Source organism: Leptosomus discolor, chromosome Z (assembly GCF_034619465.1).
Source record: "Leptosomus discolor isolate bLepDis1 chromosome Z, bLepDis1.hap2, whole genome shotgun sequence".
Classification (NCBI taxonomy): Eukaryota; Metazoa; Chordata; class Aves; order Leptosomiformes; family Leptosomidae; genus Leptosomus; species Leptosomus discolor.
Window position 1 is genome coordinate 88,959,415 of NC_141419.1, and position 14,911 is coordinate 88,974,325.

At 43.0% G+C, this 14,911-nt stretch overlaps 1 protein-coding gene across 5 annotated transcripts in view; it reads left to right on the forward strand.

Annotated features, from left to right (window-relative positions):
• Positions 1-14,911, forward strand: part of SETBP1 (SET binding protein 1) — a 241,466-nt gene that overhangs the window by 168,662 nt on the left and 57,893 nt on the right. The window lies entirely within an intron of this gene.

A 14,911-nucleotide genomic window follows, 5' to 3' on the forward strand; every position in this document is an offset into this window, starting at 1 on the left:
GAGCTTCTGCACCATCAGATACTTATCACAAAGCAGACTTCACACTTGGTTCAGGAAAAGGGTGAGCTTTACTGAACCAACCAGAGGTGCATGAGGTTCTGATGTGCTAAAAAAGAGCTTCAAAGAAACGTAATTCATAGCCTCCAGAATGAAAAGAGTATCAGCTGAGAACACAGAGGGAGCAGAGAATTTGTATAACCTGCCAATGTAAGGCTCTTAAATTTTTTATTGACTTGTAACTGAGATCCAAAGACTGCTCATGCTTAAGCCACCTAGACATTTCCATTTCCTTCACTGAGACCAGGATCTGGACTATAGCACTGAAAAGCAATCTAAAATAAGAGCTTATCCCATGAAAACATGCCCATTCAAGATATTGTATTCTATCAGACCAATTGTGACACCCAGAAATATTGGAAAAGAGACTGAATTCAGTCATTGTTTATATCAGGGTTGCTACATGCCTGTAAGAGAGCAAAATTATCCTCCACCAAGTGCTGCGGTGGCTATTGCATTAATAGCCATCTTACTTAAGTAAGTTGTGTCCTAGCAGACAGGGCTATTTCGCAGTGGCTTTAGTAGAAGTTACTAATTTCAGAGTTTGGTAACAGTTGGACTTGTAGTCTTTTTGCTTTCTGAACAGAAGATGTTTGCTAAACGCATACTTTCCAATTTGATATATTTCACTTAGGCATAACAAATTGTTAAGAGAAAATTTTCGACACTGCTGAACTCAAAAGAGTTTCCAGAGTAGGGGCATGTTCCCCACCAGCCTGACTTGGAAATGGAATTGGTAAAGAAAAAACCCATCTCGTGTTATTTTCCTTCAGTTTGTTTTCCATGACAATAAAAACAAAAGATGGAGTGGTGGAACTTGCAGTAGGAGCTCCATCAGATTTACTGTTTGAACTTTTAAAACTGGTTCACATTTAAACTAAAATTATTATTTTTATTTATTTTTACTTTTCATGATTACAGCTGTACTTCATTCCCCATGATCTAATCCATCAAGTCATAGATTATGAACTGGTTTCTTCATTGTCAAGCTATTATTTAGATGGAAAAATCATCAACAGTTAGCTACACTGAGCCAGCTAACCAGAGCCATACCTTGCACTACGAGGAAAAACACTGAAACTGAGCAGCTCTGCCAAGAAAGGCCTGGAGCCAAGACTGCTCATTAAAGCCTGGGAACATCTGTCTGCTTATGACTGTCTAAGATCTCAGTGCAGCTTTTTTTCGTGTCTGCCTTTGACCTTCACTGGGTTCCCAAAAGAGGTCCACACTTGAGTCTAGCCATAACTATTAACCAGTTCCCACTGAGGAGGGATTAAACTTTTTCATGATAACCTTGACCTTTTTTCTCCTAATTCACCTTGCATTTCCCTAAGGTGGCTACACAGTGATTGACTAATCATAAAAATAAGAGGGAAAAAAAAAGCAACTCACCCTATAAGAACATATAGTTCTGTCCCAGGAGGCCATTTCCATAGCCTGATTGCTCTTGCCGTTCAGTATTTGTCATCTTTTGCAATATAAAAATAATATATAACAGAGATAAGAGGAGACATCCTGAATATTCAGATGAAAGCTGAAAATAGATTTATATCACAATTTCGGTGTTATATTTCTGCATGGGCATTTTGGCATGCTCAGTAATGCTATTTGCAACTTCATTGTGTGTTGCTGGAGATGAAATATGAAGCAAAAACCACCCATGCTTGGTAGAGATATCTGTGATAAGAGTGGTGAGAGAACCATTTAGTGCCCTTCAGTGTTCAGACATTGCAGTTTGTTTCAGTGTAGTGTGTTGGTGCAGGTGCCATTGTATTGTTGTTGGTTTTGTTATTATTATCTGTGTTGTAACAGCACTTAGCCATTTCTGAAGAGTTCAGTGTCCCTGGTGCTATATAGTGGTGATGCATGTGATAGAAAACAGTCCTGCCATATGACCTTAAAGCCTATGTATGATTTTACCATCAAGAAAGATTAGGATGTCAAGGGAAGAGTTGTCCCTCTTTCTTTCTGGAGGAGTGGGCTGCAGTCCTGGCACAAGAAACCTGTACCAAGAGCGAAGGGTCCCATTGAGGAAGTGCCGCCAGCCACCTTGGCTGGCCACAGCAAACGTCCGTTCCCTGTACTGCCCCAGCTTGGCCTATCACTGGCCCCTCATTAGTGGGGACGTTCTGAGCTTTGGCTCATTTTAGATCTCTTGGGACCTCTTGGGGTTAAACATGCAGTGTTAATGTATATGGCCATTCTCCCGGTCCACTGCCTGTTTCTCCACCATTGTTCTGGAGAAACTGGAGTCCTTGCCATAGGTGCTAGATATAACTTTTCCCACCTTCCTTCCCATCCACTCCCCATGACCTGTTGCTTCCTGCTGCATTTTTCTGAAATGCTATTTTGGTAAGATTCCTTGTGTTTGCCTAACTCTCCTGCATTTAGAAAGACTAATCAATCAAAACTAATTAAACCCTGCTTTCCTGTTTGGCTGATGCAGAAGACTAGTCCAGTAGGCAAGGATACAGAAGAAGATTTTTTACATCCTGCCTTGCCACAGTCATGCTGTCACGTGGGCACATCCTAAACTGAACTTTCAAGTTGTGTGCACCAAGCATGGACTCAGTTTATTTCTCCTTCCGCTCCCTGCAGATGGAGGAGTGCATTTGCAAAATGTTGTTGGGGGCCCCTCTGGCACTCTGTGACCTGAGGCACTGCGCACAGCTGGATGGCTGATACTTTCATCTGCTCTCCAGTAGTTACTAAAGCCCCAAGTGAGGGTCCCAGGGAGAGGCCACAGACTGGTGCCACAGCTGGGCTGGGGAGGCTGAGAGCGGAGCTGTATTTTAAAGAGGTCCCCACAGCAAACTCCACATCTCCTTGTCACGTATCTGCCTGTTTTGCTTTCATACATAATGTTAAAGAAGAGACTTGCATTGCTGATGAGCAGTCTTGCTGCCATAGCGTGTGCCTTGGAAAAAAGCAGGAATGGCTACCCGTTCCCTGTTTCCTTAGGAGAGCACGTGAGGAAAAGCACATTTAACGTTTTAAGGTGCATAGATAAGATGGTAATTTATGTATACGACCTGTCTGATTATGTCCTAGTTACAGTCATTGCAGGCCAGGATGTAGGTGAAGCAGAGGTCAAAAGTCACTATATGCGGGACTTTATTTCTGCTTTTCTTTGTAATGAAACCAAGCAAGGCCTATGTTACTTTACACTCACAGTATTCCTCCCTCTTTTTTTTTTTTTTTTTTTTTTAAATGATATTATACGAGCCCAGATTGCCTTGCTTGCATGTTGGGCATCATGGCTCAAAGATCAGCTAATAAGTACATGGCTTTCATCAGGTATAGCACAGACACCATGCACAGTAAATTTACAGGAATATAAAGTTAATCATGTACAGCTATTAGGAAGGTAGTAACCATCAGTCTCTGAATGCTGGATAGTTAGCATAACAAACATGCTTTACAAATTAATGCTTAACTTACCTACATGGTCCCCTACGCCTTCACCCCTCAACATCCGGCAGTGCTACAAGCTGAATTTTTTCTGATTTGACCTTTCCTCCTCAGCTAGTCTGTATGATGCTGGTTTAACTCTGAAGGAATCAGCAGCAGCTTTAGATGGAGGATGGGCATCACACAGTGAGTAGTGTTTGGCCCTATGACTTGAGTGGGAGAAGGGGGGCTGTGTCATGCGTGCGTATATGTGCAAGTCAAGCTTATTAAATGCATGACTGTGTGTTGTATTTGTTTAAAGTAATTTTCCAATGTCTTTATCTTAAAAGTGCCCTGGTTCCTGTTAAAACGCCTTACACAGGGTGATTAAACCTTCCAAAGGGAGAGTAGGAGGAATACTGGAGTAAAGGAGGAGAAGTGACAATCAAACGAATGAACAGCATTCATCTGATGTCAGTACAAACACACATATAAGTAACCATGCTCTGCTGAGGAGTGTCATTTATCCAGATGAGATTTCTTCCCTGACAAAACTCCCCTCCACAGCTCAGTTTCCTGCGGGAATGGGCTGTTGCTGCACAGCACTGAATAAATCTCTGGTTCGTCCTCTCTCAGAAGCAAATGCATTACTGTGATTTAAAACAGGACTTGCTATGAGCAAAAACAAACATGGTGAAATATTGTCAAAGCCACCATGAGTTTTGGTTTGGTTTGAGGGGGGTGTTGTTTGGCTCTTTTTTTTAAGAAACAGCATATGCAGTTCTGAACTACCACAAAGCCTTAATCAGCCACAGTTTTACACGAAGAAAGGCTCTATATTTCAGTAGTGGGTGGGCATATTCATTCTTTCTGAATGTATATGGACGACGCAGGCAAATAGGATTAGCCAACTGCCTGATTAATCAAACTTTGCTGATTTTTGTATAATAATACTTCCCACAAATATGTATATATATATGTTTTTTAATAGCTCCAGGATCACAAAGTTGATTCATTATTCTGCAGTGAGCACATTAGCCCAGTAATAGGGGAAACTGTGGTCCAACACTATATTTGATGAACATTTTCTCATCTGATCAGATTAGAGACATAAAATGAATGTCCATAGTGGCTGCATCTTGCATATATACTCACGTTTACATACGGGAACGAGGGAGGAGAAGTGACAATCAGGTGATGAGCAAAGTTCATTAGACATCAATTCAAACATACATGTATGTGACCTTCCTTTCTTCAATACTGGCATTTGACTCAATGGGATCCAGGTGTAGCATTGTGTGCACAGATGCAGAGGCAGGCTGATGTGTGGTCCAGGGTTTGGAAGCCCATCTTCCATGCCATAGTTTTCTCATGTGACTGCAGAAAAGTATCTTAATTTTTAGTAAACCTTAGTGTGTATCTGGGAAAATGAAAAGGGGGTAAAAGCAGTTTTGTGCTGTACAGAGCCATGGTGAGGTCTGATATGCATTGATACACAGCAAATGCAGTGTGGGAGCAGTGGCAGTGCTTGAAGTGGATGGGAGAAGAGCCAGACATGAACTTCACTCACTGAGGATGTATGGAATATTAGTCACCCTCCCTTTCCCCAGCTCTGCCTCTGCTGTCGTTTCCTTGGACACCCCAGGCTCCTACATAGCTTCAAGCAGCTGCAAAAGTTTTCCAGCACAAGTGTCAGTGGGGGGGGGATTGTCCCCTTCCCCTGTGTCCCATGGTGAGGGACAGGCACTGTACAGTTTTGGGGTGAGTGTTTGTACCATCTGGCCCATAAAAGTTAGCACTGGAGCTTTTCAAAATACCATTATTTGTAAATATAGTTACATTCATCGAAACAGCTGTTTGGGCCCCTTGGATGCTTACGACTACAACCAAAACTACTGAAATGACCTCCAAAAGCGTTATCTGACCCCCTTTGGATAAATGTCCTTTTTGTCGTTTTCCGGTAAGACTTCTGCCAGTCGTGGGGAGAGGAGGCCAAGCTAGCACGACTGTTGCTCCATTTTGCCCGTGGCGTTTCCTAGAGGAACGGGCTGTTGAGGGAAAACAAAAATGATGGGGAAAGCAAGTCAAAGCTTTCCTTGAAAGTGTTTTGACCAAGGCATTTGAAATACAGTGAGTTTTGTTGTTGTTGTTGTTGTTTTAATGCTACTGCTTGCTTACTGCATTGCTTCCAATTTTTGCACTGACCAAAGAGAAAAGAAGCAAGAGCGAAGCTGGAGTGGGAGAGGGAGCTGGAGTATTTACCACCCAACCAATCTTTTATTTCCTCTCTCAATGATTGTATGTTTATTGCGCTGCCTGAGGCTCAGTACAGCGTCTTTTGAACCAGTGACGAATTAATCAAATTAAATGCTGTGACCCCTTTGCTTTTTGGGAGTGTTACAAGCCTCCCAGCGCCCTGCCTAGTTTCTGCCTCTTACTTTGCTCTCTGTCCAACAGTCAAGCAGTTCTTCCTTCACAACTTGGCGGCTCCCAGCTATTTATCTTCGCTCTTTCTGGCCAACGCCAGAATGCCTTGTTTGAAGTTTTTATTTAGACCACTGCTGGTTTATGGACTTGTGCAGATTCCACGTTGGGTGTGCAGCAGCTTCGCGTCAGACACAGTTGGCTTCTGCTGGGCTCTTGGCTTTAAAAGGCAATAAAGAATCACGGCCGGATTCTCTTCTCATCTTAGCCTGGTGTAAATCAAGTGTCTCCTCACTGAAATTGGTGAGGTTGACTTCTGGAGTGAAGTATCTGTCGAGACGAAGAGAGTGTGGGCCTGGGAAGTCCTGTCCATGGCTTCGGTGGGGGCACGGTGGAGTCTTTGCGGCTGTGTTCTACGTGCCGGGTGCCAAAAACAGCCTCGGTTCAGCATTTGTCGGTATTTTCTTAGCTTGGAGGAAGAGGCTTGGTTAAGATTTTGACAGTGCGCAGCCTGGATACTTATATAAGTGGCAGTTTGAGAAGAGTTAGTAGGAAAAGTGTGTGCTACAGCTCTGGACCGTACGCAATATAGTTTCTTGCTCAAAGGCACTGATAATCTAGGTTTGAGGTGAGAGGTCTGTTCAGAAGCATGGAGGAAGTTAAAAAAAAAAACCAAAACAATGGCTGTATCTTCGCTATTAACCTGCTGGTCTCAAAGCTGGGCCTAGGAAAATCTGAGCTCAAGATAGCTGCCACTGAGTGAGATTGTTATGTGCTCAGGGCAACGTACATCCCATCCTACTCAGCTGCAAAAGTGAGAGTTGGGGTCTGTGACCTCCAGAGCATGAGCTTCTTCTTTCCCACTGCCTACCAAGAGTTTTATATTCATGTATCACAGCAAAAGAAAGCTGGAACAGCATTATCCCGGCTGCCTTAGTCTGACTGATTGCAATAATGATGCTGAACAACAAAAGGAGTAAGAATGTCCTGTTTTCAGGTTTCACCAATAAGGAAGTCAGAATAATTCCCCCATAGATCAAGGGCTGAGGAGAGGGCTGGGAAAGGAAATCTTTGGCTGTCCATAGCGGAATTTTTACACAACCTCAATTACTTGAAAAGACCCAAGGACTCATAATAGGAATCGTTAGTGATTTGTCATTGAAAACATACAGCTGGGCATGGATCCCCATAGGCTTTTGCAGCAGCACTGATTCCGACTGTGCTTTCATGTGGGGCGGTGCTGATTTCAGGAGGCTTCAGGAGTATGTGCAATGCAGAGTTAACTGTCAAGCAGAGGCAGGACTAGATGGCTCAGAGGGATTTGCTAATGAGCTATCAAGCTGTGGGTCACTGGTTGAAATTTAATCTGTGAGAACAGTGACAGAAAATCAAATCAAAGTGCTGACGTCAGAGTGATGCTGGAGCAGCAGCAAAAGCTGGTGCCTTATGCAGCACGCACTTAGGCAGCTTAAATAAACTGGAAGCAAACTGTGAGGAACATGTCTAGTTCATCCCAATTGGAAAATATAGCTCAGACAATTTGTATTTTATCTATCGGTAACTCACTTGCCTTAGTGCAGTTGTTCGTGAATGACCACAGCGTATCTCATCACAGAATCTGACCCAAACCCAGCGTTACATAGCACTAGAAACAGAGTTGTGGAGACATCTAGGTAGAGTTTGCTCAGCAATGTTGCGGAATGTGAATCAGCAAGGTGTCACAAACCTCAGTAGTTTGAGTTCTTGTGGTGGAGTCCTTTGCCATTAGGTCCCACACTGAGGTCGTTAGCGATGGCTTCCCCATTCCCAGGCTCCTGAGACAACTCGATGGTGTGACCACAGCTTGTCAGGGTTGGGGAGGGCCCACATTACTAAAAGAAAAAAATAACCAATTCTTATGATTTTCATGGTTACCAGAAGGAAGGGTGGTGATGAAAGGGAAAGAGGCACCGGATACCCTAAGCAGTGGTAGCAGTACTGTGTATGGGGTCAGCGTGTTTGCACAGGCAGGCTTGTGCTCATGCTTCTCATCCCACTGACATGTTCGTTCACTTTTTCACACGTTTTTAGGAGCAACTCAGTGGTCTTTCCCCTGCTCCCAAGCAGCCAGGCTGAGGATACCGAGTCTCTCCAGATGGCACAGAGCTGCCATTTCAGCTCTGTGTCTTTGGCCTTCCTCGCCTCCAGTGTAGGCAGGGAAGGGAGCAATAGTCAGCATTGTTTTCTGTGCCAGCTATGATTAGTTGGCATAAAGAGCACTTAAGTTGACAGAGGCTTTGAGTTGCTTGGTTTGCTTAAAAAAGCAAAGAAAAAATCCCTGGACTACTCCAGGTTCTCTTTGCTGCCTGAAGGCTAATCTGCACCAGTAAAACCTTGGGCTTATCCCAGAACTGGGACGTGGTCAGTTGCAGAATGTTTGTCATTCTGGTATTTATTTATTATCTATTAAAAAAAAAAAAACAAAACAAAACAAAAAACCCACAAACCAAAAAAACCCAGCAACTCTGGGAGAGCAACAAGTTAAAAAAATAGTTAAACTCCAGATTCATGCAGATTTCCTGTTTTGCTTCTTAACAAAACCTCAAAACCACTTTGAACAAGTTTCCCACCTCAGCTGAGGGTGGAGTTGTGTACGCCCCACACGTGGCCTCCAGAAGTGCACCCAAGGACAATAGAGTATCTCTTTTGGCACGGTGGGACCAAATTTGCTGCTAGTAGGGCAGTCAATACGTGCGCCTGTGCATGACTGCCCAAAAGAGCTTCTGACTCAGCCAAGTACCTTGGAAAACTTTAACTTTTCTATTTCCAACAGAACAGACTGAATGGTAGAGATGTGGCAGACAGAAACTGGAGGCACTTGATGAAGGGATGCCTCTCCAAGATGCTAGGCAGATAACTGGTGTTGTCTGGGTGATATGTCGTAATTTCATTGATTTGATCTAGTGAGACAATTTCTCGGTAAATAAGAAGAGCAGAGAAATCTATCACGCTGAAATGAATGGTTGTTGCATGATCTCCTCTTAAATGAATTCATTGCAATCTGAAGCAATGCATGCGTTTTGCAAACGCAGCATTCCTTGGCTCCTACACTGTATCATGACATTACTTTAGGCGGTAAGGAAGATCTTATTTGTGATACAGTGTGCTGTGGTAGATAGTAAAGTAGCTAGATGCCTGGGAACTGTGGATGGAGCTATGGCATTTGGGTGTGTAATTTTAACAATAAGCAGTGCTTAACATTTCCTCCCACACTAGAAGCGTCCCCATTAAAAGTTTAGCCAAGTCAGCTGTGCAAGTTCTTGCATAAAAGGACGAACTGCTAAAACGCTAATAAGAGCCACTCTTATGTTAAAGAGTGGGTAGAGCAGGATGCATTACCCAAATTCGCCTTCTCTACTGTTAATCGGGAAAGAGTCTTGCTGAGATCAAAGAAAACCCTAGCAGGTAAAAATTATAATAAATCAGGCTCAAGCCTAGGTTCAAGACTCCTGAGCCTTTTTCTCGGCTCTGTTTCTGAGGTGCTGCATAGTTTGAAGAAGTCAGTGACTGTGATTTAGACCATCCATGAGTCAACTTAAGTCCCTGTGAGAATGAACTGGATGTGTCTTAAGTCCCAGGGAGTGGCTGAGTACATTCCATATGAAGAAGAACCTACATCCCAGAAAAGCTGAGTCTATGTATAAACCTGGACAGTGTGTTATGGACTTAAGAGTAGCTTAAGCATGTAAGCATATGGTTTCGCATGTGTTCAGTGCTCGACAGCTCCTAGCAGTCCATCATGACTCACAAGTGGGTGAGGAGCTGCTAATAGCTCCTGAGGTGTTGAAAAGGGCCTGCTTCATTAAATCATGGCCTAACCAAATCTATCAGTTTTAGGTGACATTGAGCTAGTGGGGAACACCTCAGCAAGAGAAATTTGGGGCATGTTTATACTGTTTTTGTTGGCCAAACCAAAATAAGAGTCTATGCCTCTGAACTGCTTGTTTCAGGCTGGCTTGTGTTCACATAGCTGAGAGTTGGGAGCATCTGGAGTGGGCAGACTGATCCACACTGCACAGTACTTGATCCTGATCTTCACTGGGCAACATCTCTCTGTAGCCCTGGAGTACAATTATAGGTATTTGTGTTTGGTTTATTTTTTTTCCTAATACAGGTACCAAAATAGGGGCTTTTCTGCAGCCATCTGCTTCCTGTGTGCTCTGGGAAGTGATAGGAGGGTTGCTGGGGTTTGGGGACAGGCTAGCATTGCAATATTGCACCAGGTAAAGAGCCAAAGTTGTGCAGTGGATGTTCTCATTGTGCCTGGAGCAGAGCCTGGGCTACACTGTCATCTTGTCCATGCCCAGCTTTCCTCTTGGATGGAACACAAGGCTCCCTAATGGCCAACTAAAGTGCAGAGTGTGGAGGACCTAAATACCAGGATACGGGAGACGGACAACAGTGTGGAAACACCCAAGCATTCCTAAGTGCCAGCTAAGCCTGGGACATGAGGGAATGCCTGTTCCCTGGCCGAACTTGATTGATGCCATTAATCTGATAGAGTTCTAAAATAGAAGATTTACAAACAAAAGACCTCCCCTTCCGCTGGGCTGGAACTCTCTGGCTTCTGCATCTTACCTGTCTGCTTGTTGAGCAGTTGACCTTCAGCAGGAAGAGGCAGTGCCTCCACTCCAGCCTTACCTGTATAGTCCAGGCAAGTGGAAATGCTGGGATCAGACCCCCTCGGGCTGGACAGCCCAGATCTCTACTTTTCTATTTTCTGGATAAGAGCTCAAACCATTAATACCTTGTGATTCCTCATCCTACTTATCCCACAACAAAAGTGCTTGCCCTTCAGAGGGGAGTTTGCATTTTGATTCCCAGGTAAGCAGGATTGCACTGTTGAGCCTCAAATTAAGCACTAACCCAGCCACACTTGTGAGAATAATATTTCCTAGTGCCTATGCCTGGGTGGCTGCGTGCAACCACACCAAGTCATCTCGTGAAGGACTCGGAGCTCACTGTTCAGTTGATGGAGAAACGCGTGAACAATGATTGGTTGCTGCTTAAGAGGCACCCATCTCTGTGTTTGCGTGGGCACCTGCCTTAAGTCATCTGAATCATTCCGCTGGAGCCAAGCACCTTTTTTTGTTTTTGATGTTGCAACAAATAAATTGAGGGCCTAAAGCAGGCAGTCTCAATCCAGCCTTCAGGGTCTCCACCTTTACTGGCTGATACAATAGTCCTTGCCCAACTCAAAGAGCTGTTGCAAGATTTTAATTAATTAATACTGGCAAGGCTTTGAAACATTGGAAGTGAAATGAGGTCTATAAATGGAGTGTGTTATTATGACTCGACGGCACTTTCTACTTCACTTTCACACCATACCTGAGCACAGAGCAGGGCAGCTGCATCCACTGATTCATCATGAATCATGCAGAAGCCTACTTAAAATGTGGATAGTATTGATATATTTATACTGTTTAAAATACTCCGGGGAAGAGACATTACTTCTCACTCCAAGAATGCTGGCCAAAGTGCTGGCAGTGCCCCCCTTTTTATTTACTCTCAGTATTATCCCATCTGTACTGGCGTCCTCAGCATTCGGTGTTTAAGCAAGATGTGTCAGAAGGTAGCTGGAGATATGAGAGTCCTCCTAGGATTTGCAGAAGACCTAATTACTCCCCAGTGACCATGTTGGCAAGCACAGGTTCTCGTCCTGAGCCCTATAGTCCCCCAGGTACCTTTTGGTCTTCCATTTCTGTAGTATGATTGATGTTAATTATAGCCATGCCGTTTCAGTGATGGGCAAGACAGACAAGAGAAGTTGGTATCCCCGAAGTCCTTCTTGTGCTTAGCATCAGATCAGCACACAAAACTCCTTGGACTAAGTCCCGTGGTAGGTCACACTGTTTCGTCAGGTTACAAAATAGCTCATTAGGTTCCTAGTCAGGTTTAATTTTCTCTATGGGTAAATTCTTAATGAAGAATGCTTAAACTTATTCACTAAGCACTTTGCCTCCACCACTATGCGAAACACAGGCAAATGCTACAGGGTAAGACAGGAAAGAGGGGGAGCATCTTCCACTAAACAGTATAACTCCAGGTGGTGCCACTGAACATCCAAGGGATGCTGACATTCAGCTGGCCGTGAGGAAGAGTGGCTCCTCTCAAGAGGAGGTGGCTGGATGGCCGTCCAGACGGCTGATGTGGTCCTATGAGAAGGTCCCCTGCACCAGCAGCAGCTCTTTTCATGTGCATAACATGGTACTGGCAGCTTCTGTTGCTTCTGACAGCATGCAGGAGAGGTCCTGACATTGCCACCTGGCCCTCGTGCATTGTCCTGGTAGTGTTCGGTCCACTAAGTTGGACTGAACGAAGGGTCCATTTGTATTGACCCACCAGAAGAATACTCATTTTTTCCAACCTATTGCTGTAACTAGAAAGCATCATCCCTTCTGTTATTATCATCCTTATGTCTTATGCCCTCATCAAAGTCAGAACTGACATTTTCCCCCAGGGGCAATTCGTCATTCAGAGGATAACAGATATCTTGAAGACCAAGTACAATTTTACCAGTATAAACTGTCCGGTGGTCAGTGGAGTCTCATGTAAACTGGCCACTTTGAGTCAAGTTCAGACAGAAGCGAATGTCACAAACACCACGTCTCTTGATGAGAGATGACAAGTCAATGGAGTTTGTGCCTTTTTTTTTTACATGTGCTATTAGGTATTAAATACCTAAGTTGTATGTGGTGCTTTTCAGCAGTAAATCTCAGACTGGTTTTACAAGAGAGGTCAGTATCTTTACCCTCATTTCATGGGTGGATAAACCAAGGTGCAGGGAGGTCTAATGCCAGAAGGCTGGTGTCAGAACAAGAAACAGCTAATTGCAACAGACTTAAATGCATCATTGTGCATGAGTGTCAGTAATTCTTATTGCAACATCAACCACAAAGTTATGCAGAGATACCAAAGACAGAAATAGAGCAGTACTGACCTCTTCTCGACAGATAGGGATGTGCTCTCCAGAGATTTTTTTCCCCTAGAACTGATAAATGACTTAAAGAAGAGCAGGTGTCGTTTCTCCACCTGGCTGACTATGCCCAGAGGCAATAGAAGTCATTTTTAGGATATAGTTTCCCTCCTATTTACATCAAACTAGTAGCAGTGCTTATTTTGACACAATTGCTAAGCGGCTTTTTTTTTAGATCTTGTCAGCATAGTATCATTTTGTAATTCTGGACTAGTTTAAAACAAGTAAAGACATTTCAATGGGAACATGAAATTCACTGGGAGAATTAGTGCTGCCTCACAAGTATACTGATAGCCTAAGAAAGCGGCAATCCTCTCTTTCTCATAGCAAGAAATGCTCCAAATCTATAAAACATCCCTGATGTTTTGCTTTAAAAGACGAAATCATGAGTTGGGTTACCTTTCAGTAGGAACTTTATAGATTTTCCAGCTCTTCAGAGGTTCCTTAGGGAGTTTTGTTTCATCCAAATGATGTTGTTCTCTTGATGACCCCTATAGGAAAATTTGCCAGTGGGACATAATCTTGGTTTAAAAGGTCCTAGAAAATAAATGAATAGGAAAGAAAAAAAAAAAAAAAAAAAGAAAAAAAAAAAAGGAGGAGGAAGCTGCAGTTTGTGAAATTCACACAAATAAGAAAAATATAGTTGCTGTGAAGACTGATCAGCCACATGTATTTCTGTAAGCCTGTGTCAACTTGATGTACTACATTGCTGTGTTTTATTCAATTACCGTATTTCAGAAGAACATAATAATTGCTGTACTGTATCTACCTCATCCAGTATCCCATCCAAAGAATGTGGAAAAGAAGGCCTGTAGAAGAAGAAAATGGCACAATGAGACTGTGGAAGGCATCTCTTCCTCCTTCCCCTGATTAGCAGATTGGCTTTTGTCCTTATAAATCACTTTTTATTTCCCTTCTTTCCCTCTCCCGCTGTAATAATAAATATTCTTACCATCTCCATTTTGGAATGAAGGTCCCCAATAGTCATGGGGTTTTTTTTTAATCTTCATAATACTTTCAATAAATCCTGCCACAAGAAGTGGAAGTTTAAATGTGGCCAGTCTATTAGGAACAAAAACGTTCAGGATGAGAACCCTCATGGAAATCAGCTCCAGAGTAATAGCAGTGATTCATAAAATAGGAGGCTCAGTGGAGAGAAACTCTGGGCAGAGCTAAGATTTCAGTAAGAATGCATCCTGATTTATACTAAGTAGGACCTGGGGAAAGATACCTTTACATTGCCTGAAAGCCTTCAGCCCTGGGTGTTGCCAAAGGAGACGAAGTTTACAAAGAAAATTCATTTGTTCATCAATGGACAGCTACCTCTAAGGAAGAGAGTGATAGCTTGTAGTGGTGTGCTGAAATCCCACACGATTTTAAGGACTGGAAGGCTGTGACTGGCATTATAACAAGTACCTGCAATTGCCCTAAATGTTGGTTTCTGCTCGCTGAAGTTCTGTTGTTCTAACTAGGATTGTATAAGATACTTTAAAGGCAAGTTTAAAGAAACAGATTTTCCGGACCGACTGCCAAGAAACCGGGAAGAACCATCTTATAATGTGCAACCTATGAGTGCCTTTTTTTCAGCAAGAAGTGGTATTTTTCAGGCTGCAGAATGACATTGTTTCATCCCTTTGGTTTTCATGTACTTTTTTTTTTTTCTTTTTTGGCAGTGCTCTTTTATTGCACAACGATGATGTATTTATTTTGACTTTTAATTTGCAGTCTTAGAATAGGCCTTTGGTGGCTAGAAGAAGTCATGACAATGAAAAAGATTCCTCTCCAAGAAACAATATTCCATTTTTAACCATAACATCTGGCCAAATTTTGAATAATTTCTTGAGGCTCTATCATCAACATACTTGTGGATCACCTACTAAAGACATCCATTAAGGGGGTTTTGATAGTTTAGGAGGCCTGAAGAAATCACGTTGGACAATCATGTGATGACAACGTTGTCACAATAATTATAAAGGACCAAATCTTCGTCTTCTTAAATTTCACCACTTAATATTTATGTAGGTC